Source organism: Manis pentadactyla, chromosome 7, assembly GCF_030020395.1.
Source record: "Manis pentadactyla isolate mManPen7 chromosome 7, mManPen7.hap1, whole genome shotgun sequence".
NCBI lineage: Eukaryota > Metazoa > Chordata > Mammalia > Pholidota > Manidae > Manis > Manis pentadactyla.
The window spans coordinates 144,345,209-144,373,004 of NC_080025.1; the positions used below are offsets into that span (position 1 = coordinate 144,345,209).

General features: G+C 54.9%; 1 protein-coding gene and 1 long non-coding RNA gene across 9 annotated transcripts in view; one reads left to right on the plus strand and one right to left on the minus strand.

Annotated features, from left to right (window-relative positions):
* The window catches only part of PRKAG2 (protein kinase AMP-activated non-catalytic subunit gamma 2), a 266,756-nt gene that overhangs the window by 113,890 nt on the left and 125,070 nt on the right, over positions 1-27,796 (minus strand). The gene's annotated exons all lie outside the window — the stretch shown is intronic.
* Positions 688-14,087, plus strand: LOC118919610 (uncharacterized). The gene is made up of 4 exons (XR_005027588.2): positions 688-920; positions 8,708-8,810; positions 9,833-9,947; positions 12,452-14,087. It is a non-coding gene; the product is annotated as an uncharacterized LOC118919610 (long non-coding RNA).

Genomic DNA, 27,796 nt, shown 5'->3' on the forward strand with positions numbered 1-27,796 from the left:
ACAGGGTGCTGTGGCCCCTTCCTCACTGCCGGGCTCCGCCGCTGAGCATGAGCAGTAGGGAGTCCTGTTACTGCTGCACCCCCAGCCTGGCACATAATCCCGACTCAAGAAATACTCATGGTACTTACCGTGGCACATCTTTACTCAACAAAATGTCCATAATAGAACAAATAGATAACTTGGATTTCATAAAAATTTAAAACCTAAGCTCTTCAAAACACACTGTTAACGAAAATGAAAAAAGACAAGTGACAGGGAGAAAATATTTGCAAAACACATATGTGATCAAGGACTTGCATCCAGAGTTTACAAAGAACTCTCAAAACTCAATAATCAAGAGAATAAATCACTCAATAAAACAGTGGATTGAAGACTGAAACAGACACTCCACCACAGAAGATAGGCAGATGCCAAAGAAGCTCATTAAAAATGCCCACGTCATTAATCGTTCATCCCTAGGGGTGCACACATTGCATGCACCGCAGCACCACCACAGCCCTGCTCGACAGGAAAAATCCATTTTAAAACTAGCAATGCTAAGTCCTGGTGAGGATGTGGAGCAACAGGAACTCTTACACACTGCTGCTAGGAATGCAAAATGGGAGCCGGTTTGGGAAATTGTTTGATGGCTTCTCATGAAGTTAAACATTCCCTGACCATACAACCTCATAATGCCCTTCACAGGAGAAGTGGAAACATGTCCACACGAAAGCCTGAGTGCAAATGTTTGTAGAGGTTTTATTCCTGGTTGTCCCAAGCTGAAAACAACCCAAATAAACAAACTGGTGCGGCCATCCGGTGGAACAACGGGCGCAGCCATCCAGCGGAACCCCACTCAGCAGTAACAAGGAGAACTGATCGTGGCAACGACGCGGACGAACCTCAAACGCATTTTGCTGAAAGAAGCCAGATCCAAAAGGGTATATGCTGAATTTTTCCATTTATATGACGCAAAATTACAGGGGACAGAAAAATTATAGGTTGCAGGGTTGAGGACAAGGGAGAAGTTAACTTTAAAGGCGTAAGGGAACTTTTTTGGGGTGATGGATCTGTTCCATATCTTGATGGTGGCGGTGAGTGTATGTATAATTATGTTTGTCAAAACTCACAGAACTGTACACTGAAACTTTAGGGTGAGTTTTACTGTACTAAAGCTATAATCAGTAAGCCTGACTGTAAGTGCTCTACCAAGAGTTTGAGGGGGGCTGTCCTGCGGCCTGGACTACTGGGGAGACCTGGGGCCATTCGTGCAGGGCCCTGAGGGGCCCTCCTATGCGTTACAGTAGAAGTGCTGACTTGGCCCAGGGGCCCGAGCTCTGCTAACAATAGCAGCTGGAATCCGCCTCCTTCAGCCCAAAGACCATCTTGGGAGACAGGACGGAGCAACCACTGCTGAGCAGGGCAGGGGAAGAGTGAGGTCTTGGCTCCGGGAGCCTGCAAGCCCGCCAGCCTGTGCCCTCCATGCTGCTGGGAAGGGAGAGACGGTGGAGAGAGTTCAAAGGTTCCTCTGGGGAAAGGGCACAGAAGCGGAGGAGTGGGTAGGGAGAGCGGACTGAGTGAGGCCCTGGCAGACGGGCTCACCCAACCTCACATTCAACACAGAGCAGCCCCCACAGCCTTGGTCAAGTCAGCGAGTGACTGCCTTCAACAAGGGGCTCCTGGTGTAGGTCTGGGCACACAGAAAAGCCCTGTGACTCCAGCTGCCTGGGGTCAGTGCAGGAGGCCGGAGCCAAGCCTCTGGGAGATGCTGGGACTCTCCTGGGGGTGCACAGGCTCCCAGAGCAGAGGCGTGAGGGCAAGGCCCTGGCCGAGTGGCTGCTGTCCCAGGGCAGCTTCTGCAGGGGACGGTGCCCACCTCTGCGCCCGCCCGTCCCCATCCCTGGGAGCTGGCCTGCCCCACACTCACAGCAGCCACCCGAGCCGAGCAGCAGGCTCTGTGCAACTCGTCGCCGCCGGGGCTTTGCCCACTTTTTAAAACATTGTGGGAAAACAAGACTTTTTTTTTTTCTTAGAAACTTATCTGCTAAAGACATGAATACTTAAGACTATCCAGGAAATACATTTGTAAGACTTTCTGAATAAGCTAATTTGCTGATCAGAACTATCTTTAAAAAAGAACATTTTTAGTTGTGGTAATAATCAAAGAACATTAAATTGACCATCTTACCACTTTTAAGTGTACAAGTAAGTGGCATTACGTGCATTCCTCTTGTTGTCAGCCGTCACCACCATCCACCTCCACAACTTCCCCAACTGAAGCCCTGTCCCCACTAACATGGACGCCCCCAGCCCCTGGCCCCCACTGTCCTGTGTTTTGTCTCTGTGAAGCCGGCTAGGGACCTATGTAAGTGGGGTCACCCAGTGCTTGTCCCTCTGTGTCCGGCTTGTTTCACTCAGTATACTGTCCTCAAGGCTCATCCATGTTGTAGCTCTGGTCAGGCTCTGTTCCTTGTTGAGACTGAATAAGATCTCACTGCATGGCTAGACGGAAGTGTGCGAATTCTTTTCAAATTCTGGCACAGGTTTGCTCTTTGCTTCTCCCAGGAGGCTGCAAACCCTTCCAGGTCTCCACCTGGTCTTCTCTGTGGCAGCAGCCTCGTCCCAGTGCCCATGGTCCAGCTTCCACATGCCCCTCATGCAGGGCACGAAGGGCCCAGACAAAGGAGTCAGGGGTCTGATGCCCACGCTGCCCCTTAAGATTTCCTGGGGACGCCTCCACGTCCCCCTTGGTCAGAATCCATCCATCTCAACCAGGGCCACTGCCTGCCCCTCCTTTCTGGGCTCTGGGTGTGTGCGGGATGCCAGGCCCTGGTCACAGGACCTGGACGGGTCACCAGGCCTGTGGTGGGAGGGAGTCCAGGGAGATGTCAGACATTCCTTGCCTTCCTGCAGCCAAGTTTCCGACGTGCTATCTGAGAAGCCCTGCCAAGGGTAATGTGACATTTATATGACACCTGGTGAGGCTGTGGTGGTGACATAACTGGAGGAGGCAGGGTGGGGGGGGTGTCCCCTGGCACAGAGCCTGCAGCTGGGCACAGTCCGATGACTTGGTGTTGTGTGAATTAAAGCAACAGTCACCTGCTCTGCCATGTCACGGCTCACCCTGCTCCCAGTGACGTGACCACAGAAGCACGAAGTTGCTCGCCTCTGCCTTTTGTACTCTTCAGCCCTCCTTTCCCCAAGAAAGTCTTTTGAGAAAACACCCATCATCTGGGCAGGATGACGCCAATGCCCTCGTGTGGACTAGTTTGAGGGATCCAGAGAGGACAAACCCTTCGCAGCAGGTGTCTGGCAGGCCAGTCCAGGATTCGCTCATCAAATCCCACACGGACCTGGACGCTGTGCCAGTGGGAGTGAAAGCATGGGTAGGAAATAGCCCCTGTCCTCTTTCAACTTGGACTTAAGTAGCAACCTCCAGCTTATTGCCCTCAGAGGCTGCTTAAATCTGAGCCTCCGTTACCAGCAGTGAAGCAGACAGATCCGATCTGAGCTCCTGAAGGGGATCCCTCCACTGGGCAGCAGGGTACCTTGGCTCCCGAAGTGTGCTGAGAGCTGGTTCTCTTCACAGCGCCCTGAGCAGAAGCCGGAAGGCTGGGGGGCGGCCTAGCTGTTAGCCCAGGGCACAGGGCATCCTGGCCTGCAGACCTTCACACCAGACTCACCTGGGGACTTTAAACCATAGGCACTGCATCTGCCAGACTCTCCGCGCAGCAAGAACAGTCTGGGGTTCATCTGGCAGAGAGGCAGACCCCACACCGTGCACACCCCACCCAGCTCCTCGGTCTGGGGGCACGGGCACGGTGCCAGCACGGGGGCCCAGGACGGCCTGCTGGAGTGTCCCAGCGCACTCCTGGAAGCCCGGGGCTTGGCCTCACATCAGGTCTCCTCCGGCCCCTGCCAGGGCTGCGGGGAGCGCCCTAGGCCTCCAGTCTGTTTTTAGTCGCAATCACCTCCTTTTCTCCCCCTCCTCCCTTCCCGTGTCCTCACCCTGCGGCACGCGGCTCCAACAGGCTCCGCCGCAGCTGACCGCGCTTTCGGCGACAAGCACAGCCCCCGCCTCCGGACGCCGCGTGGGTAGCCCACGGCAGCAGGATCCGGGACAGTGAGCTAGCCTGGGTCCTTGTCGTGGCTGTGGCCAAGTGGCCACTCTGGCGACCCATGGGGGCTTTTGGTGACAAAGCCAGCCCTTCTTTGCTGCTGTGGCCATCTGCTCTGCAGGCCAGGGCCTCCTGCCGGGCGTCCCGCAGGCTGAGTGTCACCCTCTCCCCTCTGACTCAGAACAAGGCCCTCTTTTCCTTGCCTAAATATCGTACGGCCAAGAGGCAACCACTACATTATGAAGGGCCTCCTGTCCATCCACACCAGACTCAACAAGGAGATGTCTCAGGTCTTAAACCCCAGTCTGAAGCCCCCAGAAGTGGGGTGGGCGGTGAGCCGGGGGCCTTCTGTGGGAGCCTGGGCTGCCCCCCGAAAGCTCAGCCCCTCCCTTCTGGCTCACCTGCATGGACTCTTTCTGAGAGATGAAAAAATGGGTACTGGGAGTGGGGCAGCTGGGCAGGGGGTCAGTCACTCCTGGGTCAGGCACTGGGGGTCTCCCCCAGGGGTGTGGAGCTTTTGGGGTTGCAAAGCCAACTTCTGGAGGATGTGTGAAGGCAGCTCAGGTCAGAACTATCTTTTAAAAAAATTTTTTTTAGTTGTGGTAATATGCAAAGACCATAAAATGGGCCAAAGGAGCAGCGGTCTGGGGGTCATGGCCTGGGGTGGGGCTGGGGGTGCAGTGGGGGTGCATAGGGACTGCGTGGGCTGAAGTGGTCGGGACCGAGTGGGACTTCAGCTGTGGCCCAGGGTCAGGCTTTTGGAAGCCCTGGACCACATGGACGTTACTGCCAGCCCGCCAGGAGCACTGCAGGAGGGCAAGCTGTGTGCCTGATGGCCAGCAGCCCTCTCACGGGAGTGCAGAGGATGACACGGCCCCTCTAGGGAAGCTGCACTGTGGCTGGCTGGCCAGTGCCAGGCTCTGTGGGGTGAAGGGGGCAGATGCACACAGGAGGGCAGGGACCCACTGAATGTGAGGGTCAAGGGAGAAGCGAAGCTCAGGGGCCCTAAATTTCTGGCTCAGACAGCTGGGTAGAAGATGATGCCCAACACTATGGGCTCCTCAAAGGACAGTGTGGCCCCTGACCCCAGCATGGGCAGGGGCTGAGGCAGGCGCAGCAAAGCCAGGCCCGGGTCCCGGGGACAGGTGGGGGCCAAGCACTGTAGCCACAGAAATGGCACAGAACTGGACCTGCTTGCTGTCTCTAGACTTTTCATCGCCTTGGCACAAAGGTTCAAAGGCACTGGGATAGAACAGGGTGGGTGCAAAGGGAGGGAATCTGTATTCTGGGCAGGAGAATGGGTACAGCGATCAATGCATCAGCCCCCTGCAAACCCAGGGAGAACAGAGAGCCTCAGGACACCCAACTTGGCCTTCTGGCCCACCGAGGCTCCAGAGGTGCAGAGAATCTCCTTGTGAAAACCCACCCCTGAAAGAGGTCGTCACGTTACAGTGCAAATGCCAAGCTTACAATGGTCGCGGGTAGAGCCTCAGCGAGTGAAGGAAATAACGTCTCCTGAGACTCCGGGCAGTGGCCCGAAATGCTGAGGATACTGGAGGCCACCGCCCCTTCTTCTCTGAAGCACCCTGCCTCCCGGGGCCCCGCGTTGTTTCCTGTTGGCAGCCATGAGGGCTACCCTGTTTTTGGCAGGAGAACCCCTGAGCAGCCACATGAACAGCTATGACAAGCTGCAGTTAATATTTCCAGGCGGGGGCCCCCTGGTCCTCTAAGTCCTCTGCGAAGGCTGCCTTGCTCCCCGGGTGAGGCAGCTGCTGGCTGAGTGCCCACAGCCCTCAGGGACATGCCATCCGTCTGGTTACGGTATGCGTCGTGGAGGTCAGGGCTTCCGTCCCAGACCCTGCTGGGAGAGAGTAGCGAGGGCTACGGCGGGGAGGCCGGAGTCCCGGGGCCTGGGCTTGCTGGGCTGGAGACAGGGAAGCACCCCTCAGCCTCTGTCAGGAAGCAGGCTCCCCCTCCCTGCTGGAGATACTTATTTTTCAATTCAGGAATGGCGAAGGGACCTGTCAGAGTATTTTGCTTTGAAATCCTCAGTTCATCAGTGAGCGGACAGGTACGCACTGGGCACCTACCGCGCAGTGAGGCGTTTGCAGGAGATGCAAGGAGGCACAAGTGGCAGCCCCTGGGCTGGGATAACAGGGCCCATCAGCCCACTGTGCTAGGAAGCAGGTGGTAAGTATGCATAGCACCTTTTTGGGAAAAGAAAAAGGGCTGGTAAAATAAATTAAAGTAAGATAAGATAAGGTAGGGAAGCAAGAAGGTGGTGGAGGGGCTGGTGGCCTGCTGCCAAAGACTGTCACAGATTAGTACCCCCATACTGCAAAAGAAAAACCCCACAAAAATGTATGCCTGCCAATATTTTGCTGCATCCAAGATTAATGAAACAGTCCTGGTGAAATCTGGTGGCACAGTTCTGAGCAGTGTGGCTTTGTCTTAGTATTTAGTAGAAAAGAAGTCACTGAGTAAGTCATGCCAGGATGTTGTCCCCCCTACAAGGACTGTAAAAGGCGACTTTCAGTAAGCCCCTCTCTGGCACCCACGATTTTTAAGCTGAATGAATGAAGCATACTTTATGCTGGGCTCTGTTCTAGGTCTGGGAAAAGTGAGCAGAAGAAAAGGTCCCAGGCTCCGTGCAGCCCAGAGCTTTGACCCTGGCTACCTGGAGTGTGGGCTGAGGACCCTCAGCCTGGCATCGCTGGGAGCCTGTCAGCCACGCAGACTCCCAGGCCCCACCCCAGACCCACAGAACCTGAATCTGCCCTTTAAGGAGATGCGTCGGTGACTCACAACATTTAGGGTGAGAACTGGCTCTGGGCCAGTAGTTCAGAACTCAAGTAAGAGCCTGAATCACCTGGAGGACTTGTGAAACCGCAGATTTCTAGGCCCCAGCCCAGAAACTGGGATTAGGGAGTTGGGACTGAGACCTGAGCTTTGCATTTCTAACAAGCTCCCAGGTGACCTGAGGATGCTGGTCTGGGACCCACACTCTAAGAGCTCCCTCGGGTTCTGGGGAAAGCCAGGGACTCTCCTGGCCCCACCCTGGAGGCCAGTCCTGATGGCAGCATCTGCCTCAAGGCCAGGCCACAGCACCTACCTCTCCACATGGGCTCCCTCCATGCAGGGAGAGCTGGGCTTTGTGCCCAACCCCGGATGACTCTCAGCACTTGTGACGCCCGTTTAGAGACCAAACATCTTCGCAGAAGCCGTGGAGCCTGCCCGGGAAATCTGAGCAGGGATCACACAGGATGCTCCGGTGTTCCAGGCAGACAAGGCCACAGAGAATAAGAGGCAGCCTTGCAGTGCCAACTAAGTCACAAAATGCACGTAAAAGGGCCCACCGGAGCGTGTCCTGCTCACCCTCATCTGTTGGGCCAGTTGGGACCCTCCTCCTTTCCATCCCCCAGGGGCTGCTGCCCAGGGAAACTCCATTCGAGCAGGCAGGTGGTGCCACCTGGAACAGGCATGGGGCCGACGGCGGCTCTCAACTGAAATTCTCAATTATCCAAATTCTCCCTCCCTGGTCTATAGCTGTGCCATCTTGGGGACAGTCACTAGCTGTATATGGCTGTTTATATTTAAAATTAAATAAAATTAAAACCCCAGTTCCTCATTGTTGTTAAGGGTCGAATTGTGTCCCCAAAAAGGGTATGTTGGAGTCCTAACCCCCAAAGACCTGTGGATATGATATTATTTGGAAATAGGGTCTTTACAGAGGTCATCAAGGTCATTAGGGTCACCCTAATCCAAATGACTGGTGTCCTTATAAGAAGAGGGAAATGTGGATGCAGACACTCCGGGGAGAGGGCCACCTGAGGATGGAGGCAGAGGTGGGAGCGAGGCAGCTCAGGCCGCGGGCTGCCAACAGCTACGGGAGGCTGGGAGACGGGCAAGGGCAGCGCCAGGCCTGCAGCAGGCCCAACCTCAGACGCCTGGATTTTAGCCTGCTGGCCTCCAGAACCTCAAGAGAGAAAGATTTCTGCTGTTTTCGGCCGCCCCCACCCACCCCCGGCCCCAGCTGTGGTGCTCTGTTATAGCAGCCCAGAACTAATGCGGGCGCACTAGCCATATTTCTGGGGCTCAAGGGCCACACACGGCTAGTGGCCACCAGACTGGACAGCACAGATCTAGACCACTTTCATCTTTGCAGAGAGCCCTGTAGGACAGTGTTGCTCTGCAGTATCCTCTACAAAAAAGAAGCACAGATTTTCAGAAAATGTCAACTTCTGTTGGGCTAGCCCAGGTTCACCTCCCATATTCTCTGGGTCCCGTCCCAGTCTTCCAAGGGAGATGGCCCCTCATTGCCTAAGGGAAACCAAAGGTGTGTGGCTCTCCCGGTGACCTGAGAAAGCACATGTCACACTGTCACAGCAGGCCAGACTCTTCTAATGCTAACCGCAGAGGGGCCGGTGGGGTCCACACTGAACCCAGAACCAGATCCGCAGAATGAGCCATTCCTGCCACCTGCCGGGGGTGTTCCCATCCTCTTATCTGCCTCTTCATCTGCCCATAACCCCGCCGGGCCACAGCATAGACACTCCGCACAGACGAGGACCTCTGAATTTAGCACTCATTTGTTCATGATTTACCCTTAGGACGGAGCTGTCACAACCAGGAACCCCAAGTTAAAACACTCTCAGGAGAAAGCACCAAGTCAAATCACTGGACAAGGTGCCTGCAGCATAGTTTAATGACCAGGTAAGGGCCTGGGGGAGGCGCTGATGGTAAGGAGAGGGGGCCCCAAGTTCCGGACAGCAGGAGGCCGCTGAGGTCAGAAGGGGGGCAAACAGCGCAAGAGCTGCAACAAAGTAAAACGGATGCTGAGCTGCCAGGGGCACGCTTCTGCCTCCAGGCACTCTCACATCTGCTGGGCAGCGCTGGCCTCTCTGGGCGCAGGGCGGTCTTCTCTGTAGCCAGGCTCCCTGGCCCCCAGCGGCCCGCCCAGGGGAAAGGGAAGACTGGCCAAAGGATACCGCCTGCCTGGGCCTCACTTCTAGCCGCTCAGGTCGCCGGACTGGGACCAGCTCATCTCCCTTTAATGTCATTCCCTGGTCTAGACTTCCTCATCGTGGGTGCCAGCAGCAAAGGAAAGGCGTCCCCTGCCCCACCCCAGATGGATAAAGCTCTGCAAAGAGTCTGCTGCTGTCCTAGCGAGAACATGTGCTTGCAGAGCTCCTCCGGCTGTTCTCTGATGCATCCCCCAAGGGGCCACTAAGCCACCGACGCCTACACTCAGCTCTGCGGGCCAGCGGCCTGTCTGCTCTCCGCACTGCCTGGACCTGCCAGCTCCCTCAGTTTGTGCGACTGACAAGGGACCTCAGGCAGCTCCCCTCCTCCTGTGTCTTCTTGCGGCTCGTGTTTTTAAAAATGTTTTATCATAGCATGACACAGAGCAGAGCACAAATTGTGAGTGTGCAACTCAACGGGTTTGCACAGTGAGTGTAGCCGTGAGCCGGCCCTCCAATAGGGAAGGACGTCACACCATCACACTGCGTGTGAGGCTTGTCCATGTGTGGGGCGTGCACTGCAGACTGCTTGCTCACACTGCTGCAGGAGGGCCCACCGTGTGTGGAATTGTCATCCCCTTGCAGATGGGCAAGTGGGCAGGGGCATCACTGGGTTGATGCTGAACGATGCCACGTGCTCTGTACACCTGCTCCCCAGGAGGCAGAGATGCTTGCCTTGGGGGCGCTGCTTGCTTTTATTTTATATTTTTTCAGCACAAAAATCTCATGGGAGAGGAGTGGAGGAGCCTGTCATTGGAGTACATGGGGAATATCTCACATGTGCTGGGCCCACACACCTCATCTACGGAATCCACATACTAGCCTAGAGGTGGGTATGGGTCCCTCTGTATCCCAGGATGCTTGGGGAGAGTGCTTGGGGTTAGGGGAGCACGGCAGGAGAAAGGCTGGGAGCAATGGGCCAAGTTTTGAGCCAAGCCTGAGCAACCCCAAACCTATGACTGAGTGGACGGAGCGTGTCCCGGATTAGTGCTCAACAGCCCTCCCCCCGCAGTCTGGGCACAGGAAACATGAAACGGGGGCTGAATGTGCTTTCTCTGGGGGGTCAGATACAGGTGACTCTAAGATGCACCGCTGAATTCACCATCAAATGCTGAACACGGGTTTGGATGACGAGCGGGTTGAGAGCATCTGATGTCCCAGTGCGATGTAGATGCGCCGGGCCGTCCTTCCAGCTGCCGGGAACAGAGGCGCTGGTGTCTGAAACACAGGCTGAAATGCTCCCTTATCGAGCCGCTTTGGAAACAAACCCCTCTGGTATCAGTCACCAGTCACCTAGGAACTAGGGTTCCTTTTCATTCCTGCTGAAAAGAGAAAAACCCACTTCCTTTTGAGCAACACCAAGAAAACAAGGAATTATTACCTTTGTTCCACTTATTACCTTTGAACACACACACACACACACACACACACACACACACACACACACACACACACACACACACACACACACACACACACACACACACACACACACACACACACACACACACACACACACACACACACACACACACACACACACACACACACACACACACACACACACACACACACACACACACACACACACACACACACACACACACACACACACACACACACACACACACACACACACACACACACACACACACACACACACACACACACACACACACACACACACACACACACACACACACACACACACACACACACACACACACACACACCCCCCCCCCCAGAGGTTGATCCTGTAATCCTGCCAGGAAAGCTGGTTGGAGAGCGCTGGGCCCCAACCAGGATTACCCGAGCAGGCCGAACCCAGAGCCAGCACCCGTCTGCCACACGGAGCCGGCCTGGGGGACCATGGGGCGCGGCTCCTGCCCAGCCAAACTGTCACCGACATTCCTTGGGGAGACGACAGGGGAGGGGCTGCGTCTGTATGCATGGGTATGTAATAAGATGTTACGCACACACAAGAGATTGTTCTGTGGATTCTTCGGGCTGTGCAATCCTTGTGTGAGGCTGTGGGTCTGTCCAGGGGGCCCAGGGAAGCTGTCGAAGATGCCTACACTTGGCTGATCTGGAAGCCTGACTTAGGAGCCACGTGACCCTGTCAGGCCAACTCCTCTTTGCTCTCTTATATAAGGGGCCAGGGGATGTGACCACATCCGGCAACTGAGCGGCTGTGGGCAGCGGCAAGGGAAGCCGAACTTTCCAAGACAAGGGGTTTGAGAGTCAGTTTCACAAGGGCCCAGAAAGAAAACAACTCTGTCCAACAGACCAGCTCACTACGGTCTTCCCAGAGCTACCATCTAAGATTCCAGTGGGTTTCAGTCTCTCTGCCTAAGTGCTGGGCTCTGGGTCCCCATCCTAAGCTATAGCAAGAAGCACCCTGCATGTTGGTGCCATGCCCTCAGGAGTCTCAGGGACAGGGCAGGCCTCAAAGAGGCCCTTTCTGGCCAATACCACCTTGCCTACTGCCTTTTTACTTACATTCCCACATGCCAGCTTAGACTTCACCCCTCCAACTCCCATGATCAGGGCTGCTGAGAGTTCCGAGTCCCGCTCCCCGGGGTAGAGGGGAACGACCATGCCGTGGAATGCCTTGGGCCCGGAAGGTGGGCCAGAGACAGACAGCCTCCCTGCTCAGGGCAAACGGGTAGTTACCAACTCCTCGGACAGCTCCCTGCGGCCCAGGGAGATCCTCATCTTAGGGAAAAGCAGCCCAGAGGGGTTTGGATCGGGCGAGGGGAGCCCTGGTGACAGGAGGCGCCACCCCCACAGTGCCGTGTCCAAGGCCCCACTGCTTCAGGCCTAGCAAGGCCTCCCCAGTGCCAGTCCCTTCTTGGGCCACCTCGGGGATGCGACCAACAAAGCACAACTACAAACCAGAGAATTACCTCAGCCATCAGCAGGGATACCAGGGAGAGCACGTGACATAGCCACCGCTCCAGTGGTCCCACCTTGACCAGAAGGCCACCTGGCCTGCTGTAGCTGCTGCCCTAGCTGAGGTGCATGAGGAAGGACCCAGGGGACGCTGGGGGGGGGGGCTGCCTGTAGGAGACCCAGGCAAGCTGTGGGCTGGGTCATGAGAGCAACGCTGCTGCACCAAGAGAAGGCTGATTACAGCGAGCATGGTGTCCTGCTAACTGGGGACTCAGGGATGCATGCGCTCCATTCCAGGGAGACGCCACTGGAGTGGTACACTCAAAGGGTAGCTATCAGTTCTTTTGAAAACTCATTAAAGAGAAAGTGGTTATTCTGTACCAGGCTCTGTTTGGGGCAATTTACAAATAGCAGCTAATTTAATCTTATTATTCTCCTTAGGAAGGCTTTGTGGCCCCTGACAGATGAGGAAACTGAGGCACACAGAGATCACGTGACTTGCCAAGGCCACAGAGCTGGTGGGGGCAAAGGTCTGGTCACCCCCTGTGGTCTGGCTCAAGAGTCCAGGCTCCTAGCCATGGCCTCTCCTGCCTCTTGGTCCTGGAGCACCAAAGGAGAAATCAGGCTTTACTTGTAGGTGGAAATGATTAGCTAGGATGAGAGTTCCCTCAAACCTGCTCATTGTCCTGGGCCAGGAAGTCAGGCTTCAGCCTCACCCTGCCTTTGACCAGATTCTCAGTGTCCACCCTCACTAGTCTCTCCAGGCCATGGAACAAGGGTCCTGAAAGGGTCAGAGCATCTCTCTGTGAGGGGCAGTAATGCACCCACTGTAAAGGAGTCCTAAGGACACCAAGCTCTCTGACCAAGGGGATCATGGGAGGCGAGAGAGGGTGCTTTAACAAGACACATACTCGAAATGCAGACTATGGTCCCATAACATCATTAGCTGAAGTCTTCCTGACTCATTTCCAAGCAATGCATTTCACAGAAAGACACAAGCCCGTGGGGTGGTCTCCGGGCCTAAGCATCGGCGGTGGCAGTTATGGCAACTTAAGCAAATGCTCAACATAGGCTGCCTCGGAATATGTTCTGGCAACTGCTTCCCCTTCTCAAACCTGACCCCGAGGCCACGCACTTTCCCAGTCCTCTTAGCCTAGGAGGAGCCAGCGGCCTGGCCAGGCAGAGGAAGGAGTTGGGCGCCTGGCATGCCCCCGAAGCCGTCTCCCTGCAGGAGGAGGGGCTCCCCTCCCGGCCTGCATCAGCCTCAGGACTCAGGGGAGGTCCTTCCCCACCTGCAGCCATGCTTGGGGGGCGCCAGCCTCACAGAACCCTGCGTTCTCTCCGTTCCAGAAGGAAATGCTCAGGGAGCGACATCTCACCCCAGGATGGACAAGGTCACACACCTGGGTAACATCTGGGTCATGTCACTAAAACCGTCCCCCTCTCAGAAGCTTCTAGGGATGGCTAGTGTGCTGGTGACAGTGCGAGGGGATAACAGTGCAAGGAGGACTAGTGACGGTGAGAGGAGGACTAGTGACTGTGCGGGGACTACTAGTGAGCGACGGGAGGACTAGTGACAGTGACACCGTGGGGAGTAGTAGGAATAGGAATAATTATCGAGCACTTTATAGATGCACCTGCACTAACTTCAACGGGTTAATATATTTAAACACCTTATTCATTTAATCCTCAAAACCCCTTGAGGTAGGCATTATCTCCATTTTCTAGTTGTCAAATGGAGGCACAGGAAGGGTGACTGCAGATGGTGAATCAGTCTTTGTTGAATGAGTAAGTGAACAAGTTGCCCATCACCACAAATGCGGAGACAGCAATAGAGGAGCCATTAGGGTGGCAGGAGATTAAAACCTCAGACGCGGTCTTCACGGGAGCTGCTGGCCTTCTGTGGGCTCAAAAACCCGAGCTCTTGTCTGCGTTCTAGAAGCCCGCATACCCGAGGACTCTCTGGCCTTGGCCCAGCAGTGGACATGGGGCAAAGGCTGAGCGTTGGTGCAGTGCCACTGGCAGGGCTGGGCACAGCCACCCTCAAGCCCCACCTACCCTGGGGACCCAGGGCTGGCAGCAGACTGCAGCAGCTGCTACTCCCTGGGTGACGTTCGACCCCCTGTGGCTGGGCTGCCTCTCAGGTGACAAGCAGTTGAGGAGCCAGTGTCTGGGCATGATGGCCACCAGGGACCTGGCTTCCTCCTGCAGCCCATCTGTCCCGTGGTGAGACAGGACCAGCCGCTCACGCCCCTCTGCTCTGCCAGCTCTGCCTCCAGTCCTGGCTCTGCAAGTCCAGTGAGGTGGCCTCTGTGGGCCCTTCTTGCTCCCAGAACTGCCCCTGCTTCCAGGCCCCACACAGGGCAAACGGTGGCCACCGACGTCCCCCACTGGCGAGACAAAGCGAGCGGCTCTTCTTGGCTCTGCCAAGTGCATGCCCATCAGGAAGTGGCCCCAGGGATGGGCTGGGAGATGCCCGCTGGCCTGAGCCAGGAGACAGTTCCCGGGCCTGCCAGCTGTGGGAGGGGCTGGGCAAAATTAGGCTCCTCTTACCAAAAAAGGGAGTCGATGCCTGGTAGCAAACACCAGTGTCAGCTCAGTGCCCTGGCGCAGTGTGCTGGGGGAAGATTTGACAATCCTCTCCTACCTCAGTCTTTCACGGAGAGTCACACATAGCTTGGTGATGCAGAGGAGAAAAGTGCTCTAGTCATGCAAATTCACTCCATGTGCATTTACATTTTCATCATGCATTTGGGCATGGGGTATTTTCAGCAGACTGCCAGCCTCCAAAGCAAACTATATTTACGGGGTGCCCCTGTCCACTCAGGGAAAGCGGCCATGCCGTGGAGGAGAGGGCAGCCAGCCGCTGGGCTCTCTGTCCCTCTACAAACACTCTCACCCTGGGGGTTGGACCCTCCTCTGGAGCTGAAGCAGCTTCCAGTTTCTCCTCTCTGTGGTTGGATAATTAAATCAAGTCAGGATAATAGAATATGTCCAACATGGAGAAAGAAGACTCGGCAAAAATCCCAGAAGGGTAGGGGTCAGTGAAGAAAGAATTGTAGCCTGACATCTTGGAAATAGGATATGCTAGTTTGAAAATCTAAATGCCCTAAACTGTCTTCAGGGGAATAGAGGGAATCATGGATTTTGTTATCTTTTGCTCTGATCTTGCCCAACCCTCCACATCACCCCCAAGACAGATTTTATTCTTTAATTCTGGTGTTTGGAGGACATACCCCAACTGCAAGCCAGCCCGTCGGCAGTTTTTTCAAAGACCGGGTGCCAGGTCTCTTACATATGTGTGATGCAATACTGTTATTTGGCTTTTTCATATGAAAAAGTTTAAACTTATAAAAGTAGAACAGAAAAAACATAGAAAAAAAGCTCTTGAATATAAACATGAGCAACTTTTTCCTGAACACAATCTCCTTGGGCAAGAGAAACAAAAGCAAAAAATGAACAAATGGGACTACATCAAACTAAATATCTTCTGTACAGCAAAGGACACCATCAGTAGAACAAAAAGGCATCCTACAGTATGGGTACATATACATATATTTGTAAAGGACATATCCGACAAGGGGTTAACATCCAAAATACATAAAGAACTCACACGCCTCAACACCCAAAAAGCCAATGACCCTATTAAAAAATGGGCGGAGGATATGAAGAGACAGTTCTCCAAAGAAATGCAGATGGCCAACAGGCCCATGAAAAGATGCTCCACATCGCTAATTATCAGGGAAATGCAAATTAAAACCACAATGAGATATCACCTCACACTAGTAAGGATGGCCAACATCGAAAAGACTAGGAACAACAAATACTGATGAGGATGCAGAGAAAGGGGAACCCTCCTACACTGCTGGTGGGAATGTAAAGTAGTTCAACCATTGTGGAAAGCAATATGGAGGTTCCTCAAAAAACAAAAAATAGAAATACCATTTGACCCAGGAATTCCACTCCTAGGAATTTACCCAAAGAAAACAAGTTTTTAGATTCAAAAGACATATGCGCCCCTATGTTTATTACAGCACTATTTACAACAGCCAAGATATGGAAGCAACCTAAGTGTCCATCAGTAGATGGATGGATAAAGAAGATGTGGTACATATACACAATGGAATACCATTCAGCCCTAAGAAGAAAACAAATCCTACCATTTGCAACAACATGGATGGAGCTGGAGGACATTGTGCTCAGTGAAATAAGCCAGGCAGAGAAAGACAAGTACCAAATGATTTCCCTCATTTGTGGAGTATAACAATGAAGCAAAACTGAAGGAACAAAACAGCAGCAGACTCACAGACTCCAAGAAGGGAACAGTGGTTACCAAAGGGAAGGGGTCGGGGAGGGTGGGTGGGGAGGGAGGGAGAAGGGGATTGTGGGGTATCATGATTGGTGCACATGGTGTGTGTGGGGTCACGGGGAAGACAGTGCAGCACAGAGAAGACAAGTAGGGACGCTGTGGCATCTTACTACACAGATGGACAGTGACTTCAATGGGCTATGGGGGGGACTTGATAATGTGTGAGTGTAGTGACCACAATGTTTTTTCATGTGAAAACTTCATAAGAGTGTATATCAATGATACCTTATTTAAAAAAAAGTAGAACAGAATCATAAACCCACATTTCCCATTACCCAGCCGCAACAACTGTGAAGCATGGAATAAAGACAGCATGGACGTGCCGTCATTCTAACACCTGCCTCTGTCACTCATAAGGCTTGCTAAAAACGCAAATTCCTAATCGTAACTATTAGTGAACATTTAGTAACGATATAATAGTCAAATCTATGTTGTTTACCCAAAACCAATATAATTTTGTATATCAACTATATTTCAATTTTTAAAAAAGAAAAAAATGCAAATTCCTGAACCCCCTGAAGACTAAATGTATCACAAAGTGGGGGGTAAAGTCCAAGAACCTGCGCTTTTCCCCCACATTCCCCCAAAAGATTCCTAGAGACAGAGTGTGGGGCTGACGGTGGGGCAGCACCCTGGGCCGGCGATTACGTCCTGGGTAACCTGCACACTTGCACAGGCTTCCGTTGCGTCCCCAGCTACGTTTCTGTCCAAACACAGATGTCATACGGCTGTTGTGAGGAATAAACGAGATGGCCTAAGAGGAGTCCCGACACACAGTGAACGCTCACGAAACCCAATCTGTCATCAAACTGCTTCACTTATGTTGGTTTCCAAGCCCTGAGGAAAATGTGCACCGAGACGAGGATTTTGCAGCAGTTTCCCGGGGGCACACTTCTGTCCTGTCGGGACTGAGGCAGAGCCAGCCGCACGCGCTTTGGTGCAAGGCCACTGACCCCATGACCCCAGAGGCAGAACAGCACACGGCCCAGGGAGCTCACACCTTGATGCTCACCCCCAGGGGTCGGACATGGCACTAAGCCTGGGGGGCCCCTGTCCTTTATTAAGAAAATTCAGCATTCGTGAAAGAGCTTACCACCGGGTGTCTGGGACCTTGGTCAGGTAATAACGCCATGACATCCCACCCCCTGGGCCTTCACTGAAGAGGCCAGGGGCTGGGCAGAGCGAGCCCACCTTGTCCGGACCGGGAGTGAACCCACCAGCTGCTCTCACCAGCTCAGTGCCCTCACCGACGGCGCCCACCAGTCACAAGCCTTGTTACGTTTCTCAGAACCCGGTCTTGCACAGACTAGGTGCGCAGAGATCACTTCCAAAGGCAGCTGCGGGCATGTTTCCCATTACACTGAGGTACAAACCAAGGTGTAGACATACTCAGGCTTATAATGTAACTGCAGAAATCAATTTCACAAAGCACAGGGGTTAATGAAACTATTGGTTGGTGGTTTGAATTCCACTAAGGAAAAGTTTCTCAAGCCCAAATACTTCAGGAAACACGGAGGCCTGAGGCAGGCGATGACTCAAAGCTGTGACTGTCCCTGGGGCAGGCGGGGGCACAGCCGTATAGTATCTGTATTTGGACGGAGGTGTCAGCTGGGGAAGCTGACCTGCGGCGGGCACAGCAGTCGCGCCCTTGGCCTCTATCACCTTCCAGGGAAGTGGGTGTCTGCAGTGAGCTAGAGCAGCAGCGACCTGCCCCATGAGAATCTGGGGAGACAAAAGTAGGAAAGGTTGCCCTACAAAGTTCTGAAAAACACATAGAAAGAAGACACAGTTAGCCATCGATGAGACTGCAATCACATGGCTGAAGAATTTGGGGACACCCCTAGCTCCACTCGAGGTGACCCAGGCCACCGGCAGGGAGGCAGAAGTAGTATTTTACTCTAATTTAGTAAGCAGACACTTTCCAAAGAAACCCCAAGAGAAGAGAATGGTGGAAGGATCACCTCCAAGGGCATAAAACAGGAAGCTCCCAGCAATCTTCCACTCTGTCCGAGGAAGGGGTGGCCAGGCTCCAGCCCTGTCCCGGATCACACAACACCCATGGTCTCTCCGCCCGGCCAGTAGGGTGCTGGGGGACACACGCTGGTCCACGGATGTGCCAGTATTCTCTGCCACCTAGACGAGAAAACTGTATATCTGGACAGTTTCTATGAACCAAGATCTGTTTTGCTGTGCTGAAAACAGCGAGGGTTTTGAGCCTTCAAAGCTGATGACCCACCAGGAAGGGTCACCATGTGGGAGACGCCTTTGGCAGCTGATTTCAAGCTTGAGGGAGACCTCCCAAAGATTCACTGTCCCTTTGCTGGGAGGGTGTCTGTCCTGGCTTTGCGCATCTCACGTCTTTTACAGTTCCCTGTGCTTGGCCTCCGGAGTGGAGAGAGGGGCTCTGAAGTTGGGGAATTCCAGGACTCATTTCGCCAGCCCTCCTGCGGCCGGGGCATGCTGCCATGGGACCTGGCCTGGCCAACAGATGTCCTGGGCCAGACACAGCATCTGTTTCACAGAAGCGGGTACAAAGCAGCATCCCCTGGTTTCCAGAGATGGGGGGCTATCTCAGTCTGCTGGGGCTGCCATACTAGGACACCACAGATGGGGTGGATGAACAACAGATATTTTTTCCCTACAGTTCTGGAGGCTGGAGAATCCAAACCCAGGTGGCAGCATGGTTAGGTTCTAGTGAGCAATCTCCTGGCTTGCAGAAGGCTGCCTCCTCCCGGTGTCCTCACAGGGCGGGTTTCTCTCTCTCTCATCTTTTTTTGTAAGGCTGCCAATCCTATCCAATTAGGTCTCAGCCTCGTTCAACCTTAATTAGCTCCTAAAGGCCCCATCTCCAAATACAGTCACACTGAGGGTTAGGGCTGTGCCATATCAATTTGGGGGACACGATCCTGTCCATTGCAGTGGCAGAAGGGCTGGGTGTGTGACGGGCCTGGCACTGGGTCACAGCGTCTGTGTTCCAGGCCACACAGGAGTCACTGTCCCTGCCCTGGAGTGACCCTGGGCACTGCCCGGGAGCACCCAGCCTGATTCTTGGCACTCTGGGGCTTCTGTGAGCTACTCCGTGTCCTCTAATACATTTTCTTTGTCCACTTAAACTAGCTAGAACTAATTTCTGAGTCTGTGGCTGAGAACTCTAACTGATGCCAGGCCACACGGGACCTCTTTGCATGGAGTCCGGAGCTGACTTCTCTGAAGTTCCAATGGGATTCTCCAGCTCTCGCTCACCCAAGGTGAAGGCAGGCCCACCCCCACTGCCCCTCCTGTTGTATCTAACAACTTGCATCGTGTTTCTTCCCAGCCTTGGCCCTGCGAGGTGGGAAGGGCTGCCTGATTCACTCCGTCTTCCCGAGCCACAAGCCTGCCCGTGACCCAGTGGCTTCCCATCCACAGCAGGTTCCGACTGCCTCCTTGCTCGGACTTACAGCTCCGTCTACAAATACTCATTAAGTATAAGGCACTGAACGCAGGGCGTGGAGGAGCTGAGGAAGAGGCGTGGAACGCTCCTGCCCCCGGGCTGCTCAGAGACACGGCATGTCTCCTAAGGGACTAAGCCACGGAAGCAGTGAACATGTGCGCCGCACAGTCAGGTCCCACAGCCTGGCGACCCCTTCCCCAGGGCTGGGGCCACTGGCTTCCATCCTGACCGAATTTTTGTGCAAGTCAGCCCTGGTAGGAGTGATTCAAGGCATGTGGTGGTCACGAAAATGACCTCCTGTGGAACACAGACCTGCCTTCTCCAACCACTGCCCTCCTGGCTTCCCATCCACACACAGGCCATGCCCCCCGTCCCAGGCTGCACCCAGTTTGACTGAGGACACGGGTGCTGGCGTAGGCCTATTCCTGCAGGATGTGGGACCCCATCCACCTGGCTGGAACATCCTCAGAATCACGCTGCTGTCTGAGGCCCTCACTGCCACCCCTCCCACCCCTCCGTGCACAGGCACCACAGCTGCATCTGGCTGGGGCCCCCCAGTTGCTCCTGCCGCCTCCTTTATCCTACCAGGAAGCTCACCCAGTAAACCTTGGTATCTACCTCTTGCAGCACATCAAGGTCCGACTTTGTACCCAGGTTGGGCCAACAAGACACCATCTCTGCACTATCACTCCTGCCCTAATGACCAGAACTTGGGCCTGTTTGGGCCCCACCATCCCCCACCCTGCACTCCACAGGCTCCCTTGGGATGGCCCTGCAGGGTGGCCTTCTGGCAGGGTCACTGTTGTCCGTCTGTGCCTTAGGCTTGGAATCCTTCCCGCTGGCCAGACTTGCTCTACCCAGGGCCACTCCTGGCTCCTTCTAGACTCCCGAGCACTGGCCCTGGGACGGCAGACTGGGAGTCAGGCTAGGCCTGGCAACTAACCCTAGCCCAGGGTGAGTGCCGCCGAGTTGGTGGGCGGCCACGCTAAGAGGGGTGAGCATTCTTCTCTTCCTCCTCCTAGGAAGTGGACACAGAAACTGCTCCAGCCGCTGGCAGCCCTCTGTGACCATGAGGAAAGGCTGCTAAAAACCAAATGGGCAGAGAGAAAGCATAGCCCACCCTGGACTTTCTGTCCTGACAAATGCTATTATCACTGGAGTCAGGTTGTGTTAGCCTGTTACTTACAGCCCGTAGCAGCCAAGGGGAGGGTCTATGTAACAGCAGCAGTGCCCCCAGCGTGAGGTGAGGCTGCTGAGGGCTGTGGTCTGCAGGCCACTAAGTCTCTGTGTGTGCCACACAAGGTGTGCTCTTACTGCACGCTTTGTGGAAAACAATTTTCTTAAAATAGATAACCCAGAACAGACCTTGACACTCGGAGGTCAAGCACTCGTCTGTTTTGAAAACAAGACACTGCCAAGCACGAGAGGAGGTGTGCTGGGTAAGGAAGGGCCAGCAACCAGGTCCAGAGGGACACTGAGGGGACAGAGGTCTCCCCCCTGCCTCATTCCAGGCAGCCTGACGTGGTGAGGTGGGGCCCGTGCACCCAGGGCTCACCCCCAGCCACTCTGGTCCCGGCAGCTGTGCTGGACTGTCCCCCACGAGGACAGGGCCGCCCTGCAGCCACAGGTGCCCATTCAGCTCACAGCTAAGCTGGGTCCTGAAGCACACGGGTGCTAACACCCCTGCGGGATCTGCAACCTGGACCTACCCAGTAACCATGGAAACCAGGGTGCCCACCCACGTGGCCACTCCCTCGTCCCCAAGCCCTCCCTGCCCTCCCTGGTCACCTTCCAAATTAAAAGCCTGCCCCTAAGTCTTGATTTTGGGCTCTGTTTCCCAAATTAAGAGAAGAGGTCTTAGGTGTTTATGTCTACGCACAGGATCCGTTCATTAAAGAAACACGACTGGAAACACCAGATGGGACCCGATGTGGGGAGGAACAGCTCCACAGGGCACACGGCAGACGCCAGGGCAGGGCAGCGGCAGGAGGTGCGTGCCCTGTGTGCCCCCAGGGCTCTGGCCCCCCCACTCCCAGCCCCTCCCGGCCTTCCTGCCCTGCTCTCCGAGGCTCTCTCTGCCCTCCGTGTCACAGAGCCCCAGACCCGGCTGTTTTCCCCTCCCGATCAGCACCCATCCCACCCCACAGGGCCTCCATCTCCCGGACTGGGCTCTCTCCCCGCTCTGCGGCCCAGGGAGGCCCCCCTCCTGCCTCCTCCACAGCCTCAACTGTCTTCCTAGAACTGCTTTCCATCCAGGACTGAAGCTCAAACCGAGACGGAGCCAGGGCCCGAGGCCGGCAGCGTGAGGGCAGCCGCCTGGCTGCAGGTGGACTGGCGCCCACGAGCACCTCCTCTCCCGGCAGGCACCCAGGGTCACTGGCCAGCTCCCGCCTGGTGGTGTCTGCTCCGTGCTGCTGGCCGGTGACATGGGGGCCTGCACTGGGAACCACGTGGGGCATCCAGAAGGTTCTGCCCTGGTGGCTGAGGCACAGCACGACAGGGTCTCAGGACCTGACTATAAACTTGGTTTTTCTGAGTAGACAAACATTTTGGCTTCAAGTGTTCACAGCCACAGGGCATTGCCCCTTCAGACACTTACAGGTGGTTGTGACTGCTTTCAAATTGCTTCCTTAGATGTTGTCTGGGCAGACCATTCCTCTGGAACTCATGTCCACCTGGCCCCCATGGCGACCCTGTGCAAACACCACATGTACCCCAGTCCTAGGATTCTTTCCCCTCGTCTGCCTGTCCCAGCCCTGTGGACCATTCAAGGTCCAATTCAAGGGCCACCTCCTTTGTGCAGCCTTCCTTGACTACTCCTTCCCACCCACCACCCTTGCAGGATTCCTCAAGCACTGGCTGGAGCATTTGGTGGGGGAGCTGGCTATTGTTTCATGCATGTTAATATTACCTACATTGCAAAATCCTGTTGGTATACCTCCTACAGTTTGGCCTAGTGCCTGGAGCACAGGCAGCCTTTAATATCTATTTTTACCAGTTGGTTCTCTCACTTATTCACCAGACAGCCAATATAACCAGTGTGGACTCAGATCTGCCGAGACCACACAGCAGAGATGTTTCCCCATCACTTTGTATCTTATGAAAGTCTGGTTTCCCTTGGCGCCCTTCCTCCTGCGGAGCTGAGCTCAGGGACGTTAGCTGACTATCCCCCAGCCTGGAATGGCCCTGCCTTCTAAGTTAACCTCGAGTGAAGAGTGGGAACTTGGAAGGCACGATGCTGAAAAAAGCCAGTCACAGAGGTCTCATACTGCACGCACTGTTCCATTTACATGATATGTCTGAGCAGGGAAGTCCACGGAGACACAAAGGGGATTCACGGCTGCCAGGGGCTGGGGGAGGGGGTAGGTGGGAGGGACGGGGCTGACGGCTACCGGGCACAGGGTTTCTTCATGGGATGATGAAATGTTCTAAAAGGGATCATGGTACTGGATGCATACGAATACGCTAAAAAACACTGAATTGAACTTCAAATGAGTGTATTGTATGGTATGCAAATTATATCTCAAATTATATGTATTTTATTAAAAGAGTGAAAAAGTGGAAATTCAGGGCGTAAAACCCAGGGTGGACATTTGCAGGGGAGGCCAGGGTGAGGCTGAGTGGCTGGACGCCTCATGAGGCACAGCGAGATGAAACTAGAACCAGAGGGAAGATAGGATCTTGCTGGCTTAGGGCCACATTCCACGGAACAGGTTAGAAATAATCAAATCTCCAGAGTTACAAAGGTCCCTGGGCCCCCGCTGGAGGACAAACGATGTGGAAGCCACAGTGGGACACATTTCCTGAGGAGGAAGGAGCCCTGGGCTCCTGGGCTCCATTTATTCATTTCACAAACATTTGAGTAGGGATCTTGGGCTGAAGTCATGGAGACCAAAGGGCCTTGAAGCCTAGTGGGGGGACAGACGAGGACACTGGTGACGGGGACCTCTTAGGAGCACCATAGGTGGCTTAAATGAATGGAGGGGGTGGGGGCGGGTGGCTGCAGGGAGGGGCTCTCCAAGGGGGTGGGGTGCTCAGGCAGAACCACACGCTCACTCACAGACGGGCAGCGTGTCCAAGGCAGCCTGGCAGCAGGAGGGGAGCACGGGGCTGGACCAGCCCGCCCTGGGTGGTGGTGATGGCAACTGCAGTCACCAGGGCTCCATAGGCTGCCGTGGGTGCGTGGTGGGCGGAGAGGCAGCCCCCGATTGCCCGGACGTGTCTGGTGGTGCTGCTGGGCACACTTCAGTCTTGGTGTTTCTGGGCCTGCAGTGTTTCAGGTAAAAATCGAGACAGAATGCCTGCCCTGCCTCCTTTGTGGGGGACACCTGGTGGCCCTCTGAGGCTACGTGTGGACGTATTCCAGTAGCCTAAGGAGCTACACAGGACAGGGAGGGGCATCCCCGCTGTGACCCCTTGAAACAGTCATCAAGGCGGGGGACGGGCTCCTCACACCCACACTGTATCGTTGTTCCAGCATCAAGGCTATTTACCATATAGCTCAGGTCTGAAGCCAGCAACTGACAAAGATCAGAAAGCTCTGGTCACAGTGCGTGGTGAGGAGTGGGGCGCTGAGCTCTCATTTAGGTGAGAGAACACAGGGTACGCCTGTGCGGGGAAATTTGGCAATAGCTATCCAAACAGAAGTACATCAGTCTGTGACCCAATGATCTTACTACCTCCAGGGGTTTGTGTGACAGATATACCTACAAATATGTACAATAATATTTGTTACAACTTTTTTTATAGCAAAGGCTTGAGAACAGCTCCATTGATACACGACTGGTTCAGTGATTCATGGACTCTGTGATGGAATACTGCACAGCTGTGAAAAAGAATGACTGCGGCATAAATGTGTAAGGGGTGAAGAGTATGTATAATAAGCTACCATCTGCACACATACGAAAAACTATATAAAAAACTTGAAAATGTATAGAACATCTTAGAAAGGATACGAAGTAACTACTGCCTCTGGGTAGAGGAACTGGGAGTCCAGGAAGCAGGGTGGGAAGGAGGTCTTACTTTTTCCATATTGCTTTTTGCATATTTTGAAAGCTTTAACATGCACATGTATTTCCTATTTGATTGCATATGTATTTATACGATATTATTCTGGGGATTGAAGTTGATCTATGAACTTCCGGCACATTCAGCCACTCGGTGTTGTGTCATCTGAGCCCCGGGTGCTCCATTTGCAAACAGGTGTAATATTTCACCTACTTGAAGGCAGGAGGCTGCAGTGAGGGCCTTTTAGTTCCATTGCTGCTCAGAGATCTGTGATCCCCGGTGGATGTAGCACAGAGGTTGTGCATCCTAGCGAGGGGCCCTGGGCTGTCCTCTGCATGAGCAAAGCCCAGGGCCACCCCCTACCTGCAGCTGTGGCCTGAACAACCAGCACTGGACACAGCTTCGACGGCTGCAGGACTGTTTGGAAATCACTGTTTCCTTCCCCCCACCCCGCCCCTCTCTTCCTCCAGTGACACAAGGGCACACGGCCCTTGGGTGCCTTTCCTCCGGCATCAAAACTTGCTCCAGGAGAAAATCTCTTCTCAGCCACTTGTACCTCTGCCTCTGTCGCCACTCCTCTTGGGGGCTTCTCTCTCCCTACAAAGAAAGGCTTTGCTTTGATAAAGGAGAGCTAGTCATTAACAGGCAGGAGGGAGAGGAAGAATCCCATCTGCTCTCCTGAAACCAGTGAGGTTCTGGGTCAACACGCCGAGACAGCAGCCCAACCGTTCGGGGCTCGGCCAGCCTGGCCCTCCCACCATCAGTCGGCAGTTCAACACCGTCCGGCGCCGGGGCGGCCGTGTCAGCGGGCACGTCCTCATCCTGGGTGTGCTGCTCTCACACCAAGCCCGATTAGATAGACACAGGTGGTCGGCCGATTAGACGGCATTCCTCACTTCCCCAAGGGCTCTGAGCCCTCCGCTCCCCACCCGAGCCCGCCTCAGCCGCCCGCACCCCTCTTTTCTCCCCCTCCTCCCTGAAACTGGGACACCGAGGACCGAGGACTGAGCACAGGACGGGCTCTCACCCTCCACGGAGGGGAGCTAGAGGAACTCCCGCACAGCCGGCAGCCTCCCCCTTCGCACGCACCTGCTGGGGTGGGCTTGCTGCGGAGGTGCCCCGGGTCTCCTGGGATTAGCGCGGGTCGGAGGAGCGCCCGGTGCTCTCTGAGGAGCCCGTGACTTCTCTCCCAAAGCAGCCACCCTGGGGAAGGCCACAGGTCCCTTTGGGGCAGGCTGGGAGCAAGCTTAACTGTGCGCATTCCAGTGGCGGACCGGCCTCCCCTTCATTCTGGGGTTCCGGGTCTGTAAACTGACTTGTGTCTGGGGACTGACTGAGGGGAATGACTGTTTTTATGAACCGAGTTAGACTTTCTTCACTTGACCTGACCGGTCCACTTATACACATCCAGGCCTTAGTCGGTCTCCCGCGGACATCACTTCTAGGAACAGCACAATAAGGCGGCCACCTCCCCACATCTGTGCCCCTCATTCTGCTCTGGCTCTGCTGCCCCTAATGCCAGCCTGGCCCATCCTGTCTTGGGTGCCTACATGCTGCCTCCTGGCCCTGCTGCCTAGGACCCAGTTACCCCTGCATTTAGGACTCACTTCTGGGCAGCACCTCCACTGTGATTTCTGACCTACGGAGAAGAGTGGCCACAGAGCTCTTCAAGGATGCTGGGGCTTCCTTACAGATTATCTGTCACAGTTTTGGTGAAAAGTGCATCCTGTGGTCCCCCTCAGGGTGGAGGCGGGGGCACAGGTCCCACACGATAATTGCTGCTCACATTCCAGGCTCCGGAGCCTTTGGGCGCCACCCTCATGTCCCCGGGCGGGTCTGGCATTCAATTCCACTTAGCACAGGCCACCTTGGGTTCAAGTTTCAGCCAGCCAAACCCCCAGAGCCCTTCCTGAACCTCTTGGCAAGCCCAGAATGAGCCAGTGAGTCAGCACTGCCCGCTCCCGGATGCAGCATACCCAAGGCAGGAGATGAGTCCCCAGAGCAGAGCTGCTCGGAGTCCCAGGAGCCCAGAGGCGGGCTGGGCCTCACTTAACCTGCGATGAATGCCAGGACATGTCCCCAGGATCCATGGTCTTCCTGCAGAAACCCCTCTTGGGCCTCTCTGCCCTCTCTCCTAAGGATCTGGTACCCACCAGTCACATCCTTTGGCATGCCCAGTGTTCCAGCCCCCTGCACATGTCCTCACCCACTCTAACCCACTCCAGTGCCCCACTGCATCTGGTAAGCCAGTCTGGGCTTAGCTGTTAAGTGCCGCATGTGGAGGCCTCTGGCAGGGAAGATGTCAGAGGATGATGCCAGGACCCATAAGCACACCACCTGAGCTGAAACTCACCCCTTTTGTCAGACTGTGGGGACTTTGTGGGTGCTCTTGGTGTCCCTCGGGTCACCCTGCAGGTGGCTGCCCCTCAGAGTCCCATGGGGACTGACACCCCCGAGGAGGCCTCCAGCCTCTCAGCACCCTCTTGGTACATGCAGCACTGGGCATCGTGGGCCTCCTGGCCCTGGCACACAGCTCAGCCCTGGAAGGCCATGGGCAGCAGTGGCCATCCGCTCCATCACACGTGAAGTGAGACCACTTGCCCGGTCTTACTGACGGGAGCGACATCCCTCACTGCTGCAGCCTAGGCAGGGAGAGATGACCATGCCCACGGATGGACGAGTGGACGAGCAAAATGTAGGGTCTGCATACAGGGCAGTGCGATTCCATCCTAAAAGGAAGGAGGCCCCGACCCGTGCCATGGCATGGATGAACCTGAGGCGTGATGCCAAGTGAACCAAGCCGGTCCCCAAAGGAGAAACACCATATGATTCCACTTACACGAGGCGCTAGGACTGTCAGATTCACAGAGACAGGAAGTAGAATGGTGGGGGCCAGGGGCTGGGAGAGGGATATGGGGACAGAGTTGCAGTTTGCAAAGATGAAAGACTCCTAGAGATAATGAATGTATTTAATAAC